Source organism: Tasmannia lanceolata, unplaced genomic scaffold (assembly GCF_043159265.1).
Source record: "Tasmannia lanceolata isolate RefF3 unplaced genomic scaffold, GAP_Taslan_0.1 ptg000029l, whole genome shotgun sequence".
Classification (NCBI taxonomy): domain Eukaryota; kingdom Viridiplantae; phylum Streptophyta; class Magnoliopsida; order Canellales; family Winteraceae; genus Tasmannia; species Tasmannia lanceolata.
The window spans coordinates 8,861,573-8,877,950 of NW_027518706.1; the positions used below are offsets into that span (position 1 = coordinate 8,861,573).

Below are 16,378 nucleotides of genomic sequence, written 5' to 3' on the forward strand. Positions count from 1 at the left end.
GTAATACCTTATCCTTTGTCAGAGCTTTGGGTAAGAACGAATCTCTCACATTAACGCTAAACTCTGTCTTCTCTCTCTCTCTCTCTCTCTCTCTCTCTCTCTCTCTCTTTAATGGGTGGAATACCTTATCCTTCGTCAGTGCTTTGGGTAAGAACGAATCTCTCACATTAACACTAAAGTCTCTCTCTCTCTCTCTCTCTCTCTCTCTCTCTCTCACACACACACACACACACACACACAATGCCAAATGGCAATACATGAATGGCGGCAATACACGCATGGCGATAATTATTCAAATTGAGACGCGTTTTTAAGAAGAAAATTTTCATTTATCAGCACCTATGTATTTAAATCTGCATGTAACGTCTTTCTGTAATACCTTATCCTTTGTCAGAGCTTTGGGTAAGAACGAATCTCTCACATTAACGCTAAACTCTGTCTTTTCTCTCTCTCTTCTATCTCTTGCTGTTTTTCTTTCTATAAATGCTGAGGGTTTTTTCTTTCTCTATATGCAAATGTCTTTTGGGGGACATTGAATGCATTGTTAGCTTCTCTGCTACCTCTTTTCACTCCCCTCTTTGAGGTCTCTCTTCTTTGTTGAAATCTTTCTTTACACCTATTTTTGACAATGAGAAAGGTTATATAACAAATGAGGCCGAGAAAGGAGATTCTTTGGACACCCAAAAAGCTATTTTGTGCAAATTCAGAAAGGTAATTTCATGGAAACCCAGAGAGGCGATGCCATGGAAACCCTTAATGGTGAAACCATGGAAAGCTAGAAATTTGATACAAAAGAAACTGGGAATGATGATGATCGTTTTTAGAGCATTTCCATCCGGACTCCGAGTTTTGGTTGTCGACGATGACATAGCGTGTCTTTCGTTCATTGAGAGGGTACTCACATCTTTCAATTATAAAGGTATCATTCTGAAAGTATTGGTTTTCTTCATTCTCTGATGGATTCTTCTTTCTCTGATGACTTCTGTCCATCGAAGGATTGGCATGCTTGGGTTTTTATTTCCTTATGGCATATTTCCCTTTTCCGACAAGGAATCTCTTCGGGTTTTTTTCCTCTTGTGGGTTTTTGGATGCAACCTATTTTTCGAGATTTTTTGGCCATATATATTGAGTTGCTAGGTTTTCTTCTTACTGTTTCTTAAACTGCGATTGTCAATCTAAGGTTAGAAGGCCTTTGACATTCTGTAAATTGAGACCTACAAGTTGTTTTGTCCTTTCTAGATTTTCGAAGATGATATGAGTGTGTGGCTTTCATTTTTTTCTCTTGTGGGTTGGTTTCTTTGTTTCGTCCAAATGGACTTCTACCTTTGTCTTTCTTCTTTATATGGGCCGAAATATTTTAGTCGAAATTCTATATGGGTATTAATATCTTTTACTCCTGCTAAAAGATGTGAGTCTTTCATCATGTGAATGATACATTAACTGATTTAGATGATTCTAAGAAGATTAATAAAAACAATCGAAGAGGATTCATGTCAATGGAAGTTTGACAAGATGATATCTTTTGTAGACTGGTTTATCGGAATTGCATGTGGATTCATTGTGTTTGATGCTCTTTTTCTCCTATTTGAGGAAGGTTCATGCAGAGGGACTGTGAGTTTTTCTATGAAGTCGCATAAAATTTTAGGAATATGAGGAATAAAAAATTGGTGTAGATGTCAAGCAGTGTTTTGGGCACTGATTTTCTATACTTCGTATTAAAAGAAAGATTCTCTGAATTTTGAGAAGTGGTTCTTTCTCATATATTGTTATTCATTTGTGCATTCAGGTACTTGCTATGAACATCCACGGCTTGCTTTGTCTTTTCTACTGGAGCGAAAAGGACAGTTTTGGAATGATACCTTTATAGTCGAAACATGTGAGCATCCTCTAGATGACCGAAAGGCACGTTATGTCATCATCGACAACCATAACTCTGAGTCCCGGTGGAAATGCTCTAAAAGACGATCATCGTCATTCCCAGTTTCTGTTGTATAAACTTTCTGGATTTCCATGGTTTCACCATTAAGTGTTTCCATGGCATCGCCTTTCTGGGTTTCCATCATAACGCCTCTCCGCGTTTCCATGAAATCACCTTCTGAATCTCCCCAAAATCAGCCCTTTGTGTGTCCAAAGAATCAGCTTCCTTGGCCTCCTTTGTTACATCACCTTTCACACTGTCCAAAATAAGAAAGGCACGACCAAGAAGGGAGACCTCAAAAGACGGGAGTGAAAAGAGGTAGCAGAGAAGCTAGCAAGATGATATCTTTCATAGACCGGTTTATTGGTATTGCATGTTGATTCCTTGTGTCGGATGCTCCTTTTTTTCCTTATCTGAGGAAGTTTCATGCAGGGGGACTTTGAGTTTTTCAATGAAATCCCATAAAAGTTGAGGAATAAAAAATTGTTGTAAACATCAAGCACTCATTTGGGCACTGTTTTTATTTATTCAGTCGCTCTTTCTGATATATTGTTGTTTATTTGTGCTTTCAGTAACTTTCTTTAAACATCATGGGTTGATTTTTCCATGCTTCGAGAGTAATTAATGGTAATTAATTGGCCTCTGAAAAGAAAGATTTAGTGTTAGATATCGTTATAAGAAGTGGGAGTCACACAGATTGAATGAAGTAAATAAATACTAATTGTCGAGAAGCAAAAATACCCCCGTCATTAAAAATTCGTTAAGAAGTTGAATAAGCATCCGAATGATTTACAAATGAGGCAACAATCCTTCCTAATAAAACTATGGTCTAATATCATTCAAAATCTCAATGACTGCTATTCCAAACTATTTCCAAAAGATAAAATAATGACTTAAAGATATGTAATACACACTTTTTGGTCAGGATTATAAGTTTTAGTTTGAATAATTACTATCTTGGTGAGATATTAACATAAATACACTTCATAAAGACTACTAGAAACTTAAAACTCATAGCACTAATAAATAAATCATAAAAATATAATTTTCCCAAATAACGATTGTTTTATAAATATCAAGAATCAAAAAATATTTTTACAATGTTTTTCAAATTACACACACACATACATATATATGCACGCACACACACACACACACATTTCCATTAGCTGGCATGAGATTGGGCAACCTGCTAGGCTATAAGCTCATTATGTGGTTAACAAGTTTTAGATGCAGAGGAGTAGTAATTAAGCCGGTCGCCATTGGATATTTCTGAGCGAGAGGATCGTTGGAGTGGGACTCATTTTAGTTATTTTTAGTCACGTTATTTCATAAGGTCACCCCCACAAGCATCCAAGGCATCATACCTTTCATACACAACATACAGAGCTGCTAATGAAATTTGAGGAAATAAAATTTATATAAATCATTAAGTCCAAATGTGATGGGGTGAGTTCACAATCATCCAAACTCCATGGCTAAAGCTCATTACAAATACCTTGAGTAAAATGTATCAACATGTAATTCATATCAGAGTGACTTTTCTTTTCATCGTACATTATATCCGATGTTGATGCCACTCCAAGTACATAAATGTATAACAAGGAAAGTACGGCATAAAAACAATTAAACAGCGACCCTCAGAGGGATGAACCCACATGCATGATAGCGAGCGTCAAACATCTAACATGGCCCAATGGAAAATGATATAAAGGTAAACATGTATTGGAATTCTTCCTAAACAGAAACGCGTACTGAAGTATGGTTACATTTTTCATTTTGGCTCTGTTTCTTTCTACGTAAAAATGGGCGTAAAATTTGTTTTAAGTTGTAAAAATGAACATAAAACAAATTTTACATCCATTTTTATTTCAAAAGAAACTTGAAAGGGTTTCATTCGTATAAGAAATGAGAAAATGATATCAGAGTAAGACCAATGGGAGAGCTCAATAATGAGAATTGCCATGCGTGCAAAAAAATGTCTAAATGTTTTTTAAGTGTGTTTATGAAATCAAGACCGTTGATCTTGACCATACACTTAACCATACAGATCAGTAATCTTGAGAAGAATTACATGTGAGGAGGCCGCTTTTGGGGATTTACGGGGATGAGTCAAGTTTCTTGTGCTCTTAGTGTTAATACTAGTATATTGTGAGTCCTTATGTTTAAGGACTATTGTATAAAGTGAATGAACAAGACTTGTATGGGAAGTAAAGGTTTGACTTGTATAGACTTTGTCTTTTTGGTTAAACATGTCTAATTTTCAATTAGTCCCTATATTGTTTTGGACAGGTTCACGTATGAAATGAAAAATGTTTTATATTGCCTTATCTTATGCTATCTTTTATTGTATTTTGATATGTTAATTATAAAAAATTAGTTAAGGTACATGTAATGACAATGGGGATGTCACAGGTTTGGTCTGTAGATCCACACTAAGGCATTGATGTAGTGCCAACATGGCAACCATGTCAAGCCTATGTGTTTTTGGTGGAGTTCCAAGGTGCATTCCTGCAGTAATGTTGCTGGCCCGTTTTTGAGCCTCTTTTTTGGACCTCTAAATGCTAGAATTATGAAAACTGGTAAACTACAACGTTGTAGGTCTCTTTGAGATCTTTCCAACAAGTATTTGTGCTTGAAAATTAGACAAGAGGGTAGAATGTTATTGCAGTTTTTGTGGACTGTATCTGTGGGTTCCCAAAACAGTCAAAGTTAGTGAGTTCCAATGCAATTAATGTTATGTTAGTCCCTAAGCTAGTTAGTGGAGGAGCTTAAATGAATTTGCTTTGGTTTTCTTTTGTTTAAAGAGTTAGAAACCATCTTTAGAGGAGATTTTGGATGTTGATAAACTTATATAATTGATGGATTATCAATTGGGTTGAGCTTTGCTCCCATTTTCTTCTTCTTCTCTAAGTTGTGTTCTTGTGTTCTAATTTTCTTCTTCTTCCCTCTTAAGCACCCGCATTAGGCATACTCCACTCCACCAATACTCTTGGTGGATTCACTACCCAATCTTCTTAAAGGTTAAGACTAAACTCTTTACAAGGTCGCTCCACGTCTCCACACTGCCCCAATTTCAATGATGAATGAAAGAAAAAAACCAAAAATCCCTTCACAAAGTGTTATAACGAGGTAGAGAAAGATATACAAAGAAATCCTATGTCTAATCTTTCCTTTTGATCATAAGAGGCACATATGGGTTTTGATTCACTCAAAGAATATTCAAATGTGTTTTAGGAGTGTTAATGTAGACACCCCATTTTGACCGGACCATTTTCCCCAAAATTGAATAAATTTCTGAAATCGAGTATATTCCCGAATGAAGTTAAGCTGAAACCTCGAAATTAAAACCCCCTTTCAATCAAAAGGGATAAAAAATACATAAAAATCCAAAAACAACAAAAACATAAAAAAACAACAAAATCGTTTTTCGAAAAGCTGTTTCGAACTACGTTGGCTTGATCCCTTTTCACAGGATACGTAGGCAGCTTGGGACCGTCATCCTAAGTTCAGTCAAACTTTTCAAAAAAATCATTTAAACCCTTCAAAAAATCATTCAAACATTTTCTAAAAAATCTTTCAAACCTTTCACACCAAAAATCAAAATGGGCAAGGATGAATGATTACCAAGTCACTCGGAGCTTTCCTTTCATTTCATTTCCGATTTTGATCGTGGTTTTTCGGTTTTATCGGTTTTCCGACGTTTTATCGGGTTTTGGGACGGGCGACGGCGTAGCGTGGCCCCTTCACAGGGATTGTCCTCGCTGAGCCCAACGATAGGTTATGACGATCGTGAGACTTATCCGATCTTTAGCGGATCAGGATCGCTGACCTTGATTCATTAGAATAGCTCTCTGAGCCTATCGTGCGCTCCCTTTTCTTTTCACTGGCATTCTTGGTCCTCATGTTCCATTGATTTTCCGATTCATTTCTTTCCCTGTATCTTTTAGCTTATTGTGTGTTTATCTTTGACTTCTTATGTGCTACTGTTAGCTTGCTTACTTTCCTAGCATGAGATTGATTAGTATTTTCTTAGCATTATCTCTTACATAGGCTCGCATGCTAGTGTGTTTATTCTATTGCTTTGGTAGTTTACTGATGTGCTTATCTGTTCTCTCACCTGCTTAGTTGTAGCATTTATTCATCTTATCTTGATTATCTGCTTAGCTGCAGCTGTGCGTGCGGATGTTACTGCTTTCCTAGATGTGATGGGTTAGGATTAGATGCGGTGAGTTATGATTTGGATGTTTATTTTCTTTTGCCCATCCCCGGGTCATGCATGCTTAGATAGACGTTTTCTCGGGGATACTGGTTCCCATTTCACATGATTTTAGCCCAAAACTCTTCAAAATTAATTAAAAATGGCATAAGAGACCAGGTGCTTGCACTTGGGCGAATTGGGGGCGCTTAACACCTTCCCCATTCGTCATCAGGCACGGACTTTTGTATCTCTGGTTATCCGTTGTAACATAGTATTTCATAGGATCCAGGGCCTACTTCCTTGGATGGCGACTCTTCTTTGTTATAGGTACATCTTGGTTACGGGCTAGTCCTTCAATCGAGAGGTATCTCATTCATATAGCCACCTATGCTGTGAGTGGCATTATTTCGAGAGTTCCTTGATAGAGCTCTCCTTCACATTGTGGAGATCTTAGAGGACTGACGGGGGATCTCGTGTCTCTCGCTCACCGTCTTCGGGATCGGGGTCCACAGTTAAAAACCACTCAAACAAGTGTTTTGAACTCATATACAGGCAAGTATCAAAACTAGCCGTTGAGGGGCATTTTCATAAATATTGAAGCCCAAATACAACTAGTCGTTATAAGCCCAACAACTATATTTTCCTACCAAGCTCGGTCGACCGGCCTACCTCGGTTGACACACTAGATGTTTTTGGCTATTTTTCTTTTCAACAAAAACCATGTCTTGGTCGACCGAGGTAGGGTCGGTCGGTCGACCAACCCTGCCAATTTTCACTTTTATTCCTTTTGTTTTCCAATCTTTTGGGTGTTAGGTCCACTACTAGCCCCTAATAATTTATCATGTTTTGGGACCTATTTGACACTTGTTTATGACTTGTTTGAGTGTTGTTTGTGCCTCTTACAAACTTAAGCACGATTGGACTTTTACATTCTACAAAAGATTTGAAAACACTAAATCTTCATAGGTCTTCAACACTTCAAGTCTTCTGCTTTCGTTGGATCTTCTAAGGCTTCTCCAAGCTCCACTTGATGCTCCAATGATGTTGCCTAAGCCTGATCTAAGCTCCTTGATTTCGCACACAAGAATCAGAAAATCAACAATTCATGAAATAAACATATTAAATCACAAAATCACTTGTCTTTGGGATCATCAAAACAAGATGAGAATTAGCCAAGGTTTGAACCATTGGGATTACAACCATATAATTTGGATTTTTTTGATGGATTAAGATGGACACCCTTCGTATGGATTAGGGTAAATATTTTCTCTCATCATGTAAATCTTTTTTATTCAAACATCAAAATCTCAAGGTACAATGAGAAAATCAAGTCTCCAGTTAAAGGTGTGAAGATCACCCTCAAGTTCGGACAATTTTATCACTTATTGAAACTTCCTATGAATGGCCCCAAAATCTACTTCTGGCTCGATGATGAAATAGAAGAAACTGGGGGTAAGTAGTAGAGAGGTCTATAGTCGGATTGTACAACAATATGTGCCAATTAAGAATGCTTGCGAAAGCGAGTAGCCTCAGTCCTGTGGCCATAATCATCCACATCATCTCAGTCAACGCTATTCTCCTTACAGCAGGAACCAAAGATGATGTCAGGTCTTTGGATGCATACATGATCTATTATCTAATAGAGCAACGTTCATCAAATTTGGGATATATTGTCTTCCGATACTTAATTTCTACCCAACGGAGGGTGAAATCCTCTCTTCCCTACGGAATGCTGGTTTTGATGCTCTTCGTTCATCTTGAAGTAGACACTAAGGGAGAAGACAAACTATCTCCTCCTAGGAACCTTGATAGTAATTCTATCAAGAAGATGGGTGTAAATCGCTATCAAATGAAAGTGGATGAGGAGGATGAAGAGAGTGTATTGAAGAGGAAGAACATAATGAATGAGAATAAGGAGAAAATGATTGCCTAAAGAGACATCTCAGGGAGACTGACTTGTTACATTTTCAGATTCGGCAACAACAGTCGATAGATCATGAATTTACTGACCTTAGGCGCCATGTCGATGATCGTTTTGACTCGATTGAGGCACAACTTGAGACATTCCAGGACCGGGCAGATTATCAGCCGTCACACTTCTAGTTCAGCCTGTTGGACTCTGTTATGTTTATCCATATGTCTGTGTGATGCATTTTGCTCTTGGTATATTAGACTGTGGTTTGTTGTCTTACCTAGACTATGTATTAGGATTTTGATGTGTGGTGTGTTGTTTTTTCATGGGTTGTAGTAGGTTGATGTACTTTTGTGTTTAGTTTGAACTTGTTAATGCTACAGGCTTCTAGTGGTTGTATGCTTATACTCTTGTTTTTAGGCATTGTGTACTCAGCTTTCTATATATCTAGTGTGGTTTGCTTATCTTGATGATCTTCCTTATAAATAAGACTGCATGGTTACGACACCAAACCCTAATGCTAAAAGACATCAAATTGATATTTCTTTACCCTTTCAGTCGATGACAAAAGGGGGAGAGCATTCTCACCTTCTTAATTAAAATACCTAACTTATTTTGGTCATGCCAGCATCAATTCCATGTACAACAATCCCGAAGCCCAGTTTTGATGATCACAAATCAAAATTAATCAATGAATTAAGGTACTAATGATTTTTATTTCATTGAGTAATTTCAGTTGGTTAGATAAGCTATACAGAGAAAATCTAGCTAAAAGTTAGGGATAATTGGTAAACCATAATTAATGGGGGAATGGCTTTTTTTTTTTTTTTGAAAATTGACATATTTCATTAATATTAAGATAGCAATTGGGACAAGTAGTCCCATCCTGTATTACAAAATATTAAGGTGGACTGGAACGACATGACGGCACCAGTCCAAAAGAGAGAAACAGAACAACATCTAGATGTCTATACATTGTTGAACCACCACCCAGGTCTTCCCAAGATTCACTTCTTTTACCAAAGAAACCAAAACTAAAATCCCCAAGAACTCCCATTCCAACAAACTATTACCCCAAAAACTTCTCGTTATACTTCCTTGTCATCTTTACATTTTCTCCACCCAGTCAGAAACTAATTTCTAGCTCCCAAGAAATCGTCTATCAGAGCCCTTTTACAGAACATACGAACTAACTCTGGCACAAAAACTATCATGCACACTCACTCAACTCCACCAATAAATTCCCAATGTCTAGTTCCAATTCCATATCTTCGGAGAAAAAAATCTGAAGCAAACTGCGGTAAGGGGACCTCTTCAACCGGATTCATCCGGATTGCTATCAGATCTGATATCTTTCGAATGCAAAGGGTTTGCTTTGCCTCCCATTCTGATCGTCTCAAGATGGGGGAATGGTTTTAGAAGTGACAAAAAACGGATTTAATGTTTTTTTATTGGGAAAAAAAGATAATGAGGGGAAATCGGCAAAGGTTACCAGAAAATTGAATTTGAGGCATAATTTATGGGGGAAACTGTTTTTGTATTGTGAGAAAAGTTTTCCCATAAAAATATTTCCTAGAAAGGTGAATGACACCTTGAAAGAAACATGCTTAGTATATATTATAGATAGATAGATTGATTGATGTGTGTTTTCGTAATAAAGAAGACCAAAGGGTTTTTTTTTCATTTTTATTCCCGTCTTCGAACACTTCCTATATTAATGCATGGTCATTTACCCAAAATTACCTTCATGCGTGCTACGCTTTTTCAGGAAATTTTGCTTTAGGATGCCGAGAATCCAATGCCAGATGGAAATACACGCGTGGCAATAATTATTCAAATTGAAACACATTTTTAAGAACACAAATTTCATTAATTAGCTCTTCTCTATTTAAATTTACATGTAACGTCTTTCTGGACTACCTTATCCTTCGTCAGTGCTTTGGGTAAGAACGAATCTCTCACATTAACACTAAAGCCTCTCCTTCTCTCTCTCTCTCTCTCTCTCTCTCTCTCTCTCTCTCTCACACACACACACACACACACACACACACACACACACACACACACAATGCCAAATGGCAATACAGCGGCAATACACGCATGGCGATATTTATTCAAATTGAGACGCGTTTTTAAGAAGAAAATTTTCATTTATCAGCACCTATGTATTTGAATCTGCATGTAATGTCTTTCTGTAAACCCTTATCCTCTGTCTGAGCTTTGGGTAAGAACGAATCTCGCACATTAACGCTAAACTTTGTCTTTTCTCTCTCTCTTCTATCTCTTGCTGTTTTTCTTTCTATAAATGCCAAGGGTTTTTACTTTCTCTATATGCAAATGTCTTTCGGGGGACATTGAATGCATTGTTAGCTTCTCTGCTACCTCTTTTCACTCCCATCTTTGAGGTCTCTCTTCTTTGTTGAAATCTTTCTTTACACCTATTTTTGACAATGAGAAAGGTTATATAACAAATGAGGCCGAGAAAGGAGATTCTTTGGACACCCAAAAAGCTATTTTGTGCATATTCAGAAAGGTAATTTCATGGAAACCCAGAGAGGCGATGCCAGAAGCTAGAAATTTGATACAAAAGAAACTGGGAATGATGATGATCGCTTTTAGAGCATTTCCATCCGGACTCCGAGTTTTGGTTGTCGACGATGACATAACGTGTCTTTCGTTCATTGAGAGGGTACTCACATCTTTCAATTATAAAGGTATCATTATGAAAGTATTGGTTTTCGTCGTTCTCTGATGTATTCTTCTTTCTCCGATGACTTCTGTCCATCGAAGGATTGGCATGCTTGGGTTTTTATTTCCTTATGACATATTTCCCTTTTCCTACATGGAACCTCTTCGGGTTTTTTTTCCTCTTGTGGGTTTTTGGATGCAACCTATTTTTCGGGATTTTTTGGCCATATATATTGAGTTGCTAGGTTTTCTTCTTACTGCTTCTTAAACTGTGATTGTCAATCTAAGGTCTGAAGGCCTTTGACATTCTGTAAATTGAGACCTACAAGTTGTTTTGTCCTTTCTACATTTCGAAGATGATATGAGTGTGTGGCTTTCATTTTTTTCTCTTGTGGGTTGGTTTCTTTGTTTCGTCCAAATGGACTTCTACCTTTGTCTTTCTTCTTTATATGGGCTGATATATTTGAGTGGTATTGCTATATGGGTATTAATATCTTTTAGTCCTGCCAAAAGATGTGAGTCTTTCATCATGTGAATGATACATTAACTGATTTAGATGATTCAAAGAAGATTAATAAAAACAATCGAAGAGGATTCATGTCAATGGAAGTTTGACAAGATGATATCTTTTATAGACTGGTTTATAGGCATTGCATGTTGATTCCTTGTGTCTGATGCTCCTTTTTCTCTTATTTGAGGAAGGTTCATGCAGAGGGACTGTGAGTTTTTCTATGAAGTCCCATAAAATTTTAGGAATATGAGGAATAAAAAATTGGTGTAGATGTCAAGCAGTCTTTTGGGCCCTGATTTACTATACTTTGTATCAAAATAAAGATTCTCTGAATTTTGAAAGTGGTTTCAATGCTTTTCTTTAATCACACAGTTCTTTCTCATATATTGTTATTCATTTGTGCATTCAGGTACTTGCTATGAACATCCGCGGCTTGCTTTGTCTTTTCTTCTGGAGCGAAAAGGACAGTTTTGGAATGATACCTTTATAGTCGAAACATGTGAGCATCCTCTAGATGACCGAAAGGCACGTTATGTCATCATCGACAACCATAACTCTGAGTCCCGGTGGAAATGCTCTAAAAGACGATCATCGTCATTCCCAGTTTCTGTTGTTTAAACTTTCTGGATTTCCATGGTTTCACCATTAAGTGTTTCCATGGCATCGCCTTTCTGGGTTTCCATCATAATGCCTCTCCGCGTTTCCATGAAATCACCTTCTGAATTTCCCCAAAATCAGCCTTTTGTGTGTCCAAAGAATCAGCTTCCTTGGCCTCCTTTGTTATATCACCTTTCACACTGTCCAAAATAAGAAAGGCACGACCAAGAAGAGAGACCTCAAAGACGGGAGTGAAAAGAGGTTGGAGAGAAGCTAACAAGATGATATCCTTGTGTCGGATGCTCGTTTTTTTCTTATTTGAGGAAGTTTCATGCAGGGTGACTGAGTTTTTCAATGAAATCCCATAAAATTTGAGGAATATGAGGAATAAAAAGTTGTTGTAAACATCAAGCACTCTTTTGGGCACTGCTTTTCTACACTTTGTATCAAAAGAATGATTATCTTAATTATGAGTAGTAATCCTACTGTTTTTATTTAATCAGTCGCTCTTTCTCATGCATTGTTATTTGCTTGTGCTTTCAGTAACTTTCTTTAAACATCATGGGTTGCTTTTTCCATGCTTCGAGAGTAATTAATTTTAATTAATTGGCCTCTAAAAAGAAAGATTTAGTGTTAGATATCGTTATAAGAGATGTTAAGGTGTTGTAGTAAGTCAATTAAGAAGTGGGAGTCACACAGATTGAATGAAGTAAATGAATACTAATTGTGAAAAGACAATTAAAATACCCATTTTACTAAGAGGTAGCTGTAATTCAGTAATTGTCGAGAAGCAAAAATACCCCCGTCATTAAAAATTCGTTAAGAAGTTGAATAAACATCCGAATAAAACTATGGTCTAATATCATTCAAAATCTCAATGACTACTATTCCAAACTATTTACAAAAGATAAAATAATGAATTAAAGATATGTAATCCACACTTTTTGGTCAGGATTATAAGTTTTAGATTGAATAATTACTATCTTGGTGTGATATTAACATAAATACACTTCATAAAGACTACTAGAAACTTAAAACTCACAGCACTAATAAATAAATCATATAAATATAATTTTCCCAAATAACAATTGTTTTATAAATATCAAGAATCAAAAAATATTTTTACAATGTTTTTCAAATTACACACGCGCACACACACACACACACACACATGAATGCGCACACGCGCGCACACACACATTTCTATTAGCTGGCATGAGATTGGGCAACCTGCTGGGCTATAAGCTCATTATGTGGTTAACAATTTTTAGATGCAGAGGAGTACTAAGCCGATAGCCATTGGATATTTCTGAGGGAGAGGATCGTTGGAGAGGGACTCATTTTAGTTAGTTTTAGTCACGTTATTTTATAGGGTCACCCCCACAAGCATCCAAGGCATCATACCTTCCATACACAACATACAGAGCTGCTAATGAAATCATTAAGGAAATAAAATTTATATAAATCATTAAGTCCAAATGTGATGGGGGTGAGTTCACAATCATCCAAACTCCATGGCTAAAGCTCATTGCAAATACCTTGAGTAAAATGTATCAACATGGAAGTCATGTAATAGTGACTTCTTTTCATCGTAGATGCCACTCCAAGTACGCATATGTATAACAAGGAAAGTACGGCATAAAAACAATTAAATAGCGACCCTCAGAGGGATGAACCCACATGCATGATAGCGAGCGTCAAACATCTAACATGGCCCAATGGAAAATGATATAAAGGTAAACATGTATTGGAATTCTTCCTAAACAGAAACACGTACTGAAGTATGGTTACATTTTTCATTTTGGCTCTGTTTCTTTCTACGTAAACATGGGCGTAAAATTTGTTTTAAGTTGTAAAAATGAAAATTAAACAAATTTTACATCCATTTTTATTTCAAAAGAAACTTGAAAGGGTTTCATTCTTATAAGAAATGAGAAAATGATATCAGAGTAAGACCAATGGGAGAGCTCAATCATGAGAATTGCCATGCGTGCAAAAAAAAGTCTAAATGTTTTTTAAGTGTGTTTGTGAAATCAAGACCGTTGATCTTGACCATACACTTAACCATACAGATCAGTAATCTTGAGAAGAATTACATGTGAGGAGGCCGCTTTTGGGGATTTACGGGGATGAGTCAAGTTTCTTGTGCTCTTAGTGTTAATACTAGTATATTGTGAGTCCTTATGTTTAAGGACTATTGTATAAAATGAATGAACAAGACTTGTATGAGAAGTAAATGTTTGACTTGTATAGACTTTGTCTTTTTGGTTAAACATGTCTAATTTTCAATTAGTCCCTATATTGTTTTGGATAGGTTCACGTATGAAATGAAAAATGTTTTAAATTGGCTTATCTTATGCTATCTTTAATTGTATTTTGATCTGTTAATTATAAAAAATTAGTTAAGGTACATGTAATGACAATGGAGATGTCATAGGTTTGGTCTGTAGATCCACACTAAGGCATTGATGTAGTGCCAACATGGCAGCTATGTCAAGCCTATGTGTTTTTGGTGGAGTTCCAAGGTGCATTCCTGCAGTAATGTTGCTGCCCCGTTTTTGAACCTCTTTTTTGGACCTCTAAATGCTAGAATTATGGAAGGTGGTAAACTACAAAGTTGTAGGTCTCTTTGAGATCTTTCTAACAAGTATTTGTGCTTGAAAATTGGATAAGAGGATAGAAAGTTATGACAGTTTTTGTGGACTGTGTCTGTGGGTTCCAAAAATAGTCAAAGTTGGCGAGTTCCAATGCAATTAATGTTATGTTAGTCCCTAAGCTAGTTAGTGGAGGAGCTTAAACGAATTTGCTTTGGTTTTATTTTGTTTAAAGAGTTAGAAACCATCTTTAGAGGGGATTTTGGATGTTGATAAACTTATATAATTGATGGATTATCAATTGGGTTGAGCTTTGCTCCCATTTTCTTCTTCTTCTCTAAATTGTGTTCTTGCGTTCTAATTTTCTTCTTCTTCCCTCTTAAGCACCCGCATTAGGCATACTCCAATCCACCAATACTCTTGGTGGATTCACTACCCAATCTTCTTAAAGGTTAAGACTAAACCCTTTACAAGGTGGCTCCACGTCTCCACACTGCCCCAATTTCAATGATGAATGAAAGAAAAAAACCAAAAATCCCCTCACAAAGTGTTATAACGAGGTAGAGAAAGATATACAAGGAAATCCTATGTCTAATCTTTGCTTTTGATCATAAGAGGCACATATGGGTTTTGATTCACTCAAAGAATATTCAAATGTGTTTTAGGAGTGTTAAAAACCACTTAAACAAGTGTTTTGAACTCATATATATATATATATATATATATGCCCAAAGTGCTATAATGAGGTAGAGAAAGATATAGAAAGAAATCCTATGTCTAATCTTTGCTTTTGATCACAAGAGGCACAAATGGGTTTTGATTCACTCAAAGAATGTTCAAATGTGTTTTAGGAGTGTTAAAAACCACTCAAACAAGTGTTTTGAACTCATATACAGGCAAGTATCAAAACTAGCCGTTGAGGGGCATTTTCATAAATATTGAAGCCCAAATATAACTAGTCGTTACAAGCCCAACAACTATATTTTTCTACCAAGCTCGGTCGACCGGCCTACCTCGGTTGACACACTAGATGTTTTTGGCTATTTTTCTTTTCAACAAAAACCATGTCTTGGTTGACCGGGGTAGGGTCGGTCGGTCGACCAGCCCTGCCAATTTTCACTTTTATTCCTTTTGTTTTCCAATCTTTTGGGTGTTAGGTCCACTACTAGCCCCTAATAATTTATCATGTTTTGGGACCTATTTGACACTAGTTTATGACTTTGTTTGAGTGTTGTTTGTGCCTCTTACAACCTTAAGCATGATTGGACTTTTACATTCTACAAAAGATTTGAAAACACTAAATCTTCATAGGTCTTCAACACTTCAAGTCTTCTGCTTTCCTTGGATCTTCTAAGGCTTCTCCAAGCTCCACTTGATGCTCCAATGATGTTGCCTATGCCTGATCTAAGCTCCTTGATCTCGCACACAAGAATCAGAAAATCAACAATTCATGAAATAAACATATTAAATCACAAAATCACTTGTCTTTGGAATCATCAAAACAAGATGGGAATTAGCCAAGGTTTGAACCATTGGGATTACAACCATATAATTTGGATTTTTTTGATGGATTAAGATGTACCCCCTTCGTATGGATTAGGGTAAATATTTTCTCTCATCATGTGATTCTTTTTTATTCAAACATCAAAATCTCAAGGTACAATGAGAGAATCAAGTCTCGAGTTAAAGGTGTGAAGATCACCCTCAAGTTCGGACAATTTTATCACTTATTGAAACTTCCTATGAATGGCCCCAAAATCTACTTCTGGCTCGATGATGAAATAGAAGAAACTGGGGGTAAGTAGTAGAGAGGTCTATAGTCGGATTGTACAACAATATGTGCCAAGAATGCTTGCGAAAGCGAGTAGCCTCAGTCCTGTGGCCATAATCATCCACTCCTGTGGCCATATTCATCCACATCATCTCAGTCAACACTATTCTCCTTACAGCAGGAACC

At 36.7% G+C, this 16,378-nt stretch overlaps 1 long non-coding RNA gene across 1 annotated transcript; it reads left to right on the forward strand.

The window, feature by feature from the left end:
- Window positions 1–409: 409 nt before the first annotated feature.
- LOC143858887 (uncharacterized) lies at window positions 410–2,465 on the forward strand. The gene is made up of 2 exons (XR_013239065.1): window positions 410–919; window positions 1,787–2,465. It is a non-coding gene; the product is annotated as an uncharacterized LOC143858887 (long non-coding RNA).
- The last annotated feature ends 13,913 nt before the right edge of the window (window positions 2,466–16,378 follow it).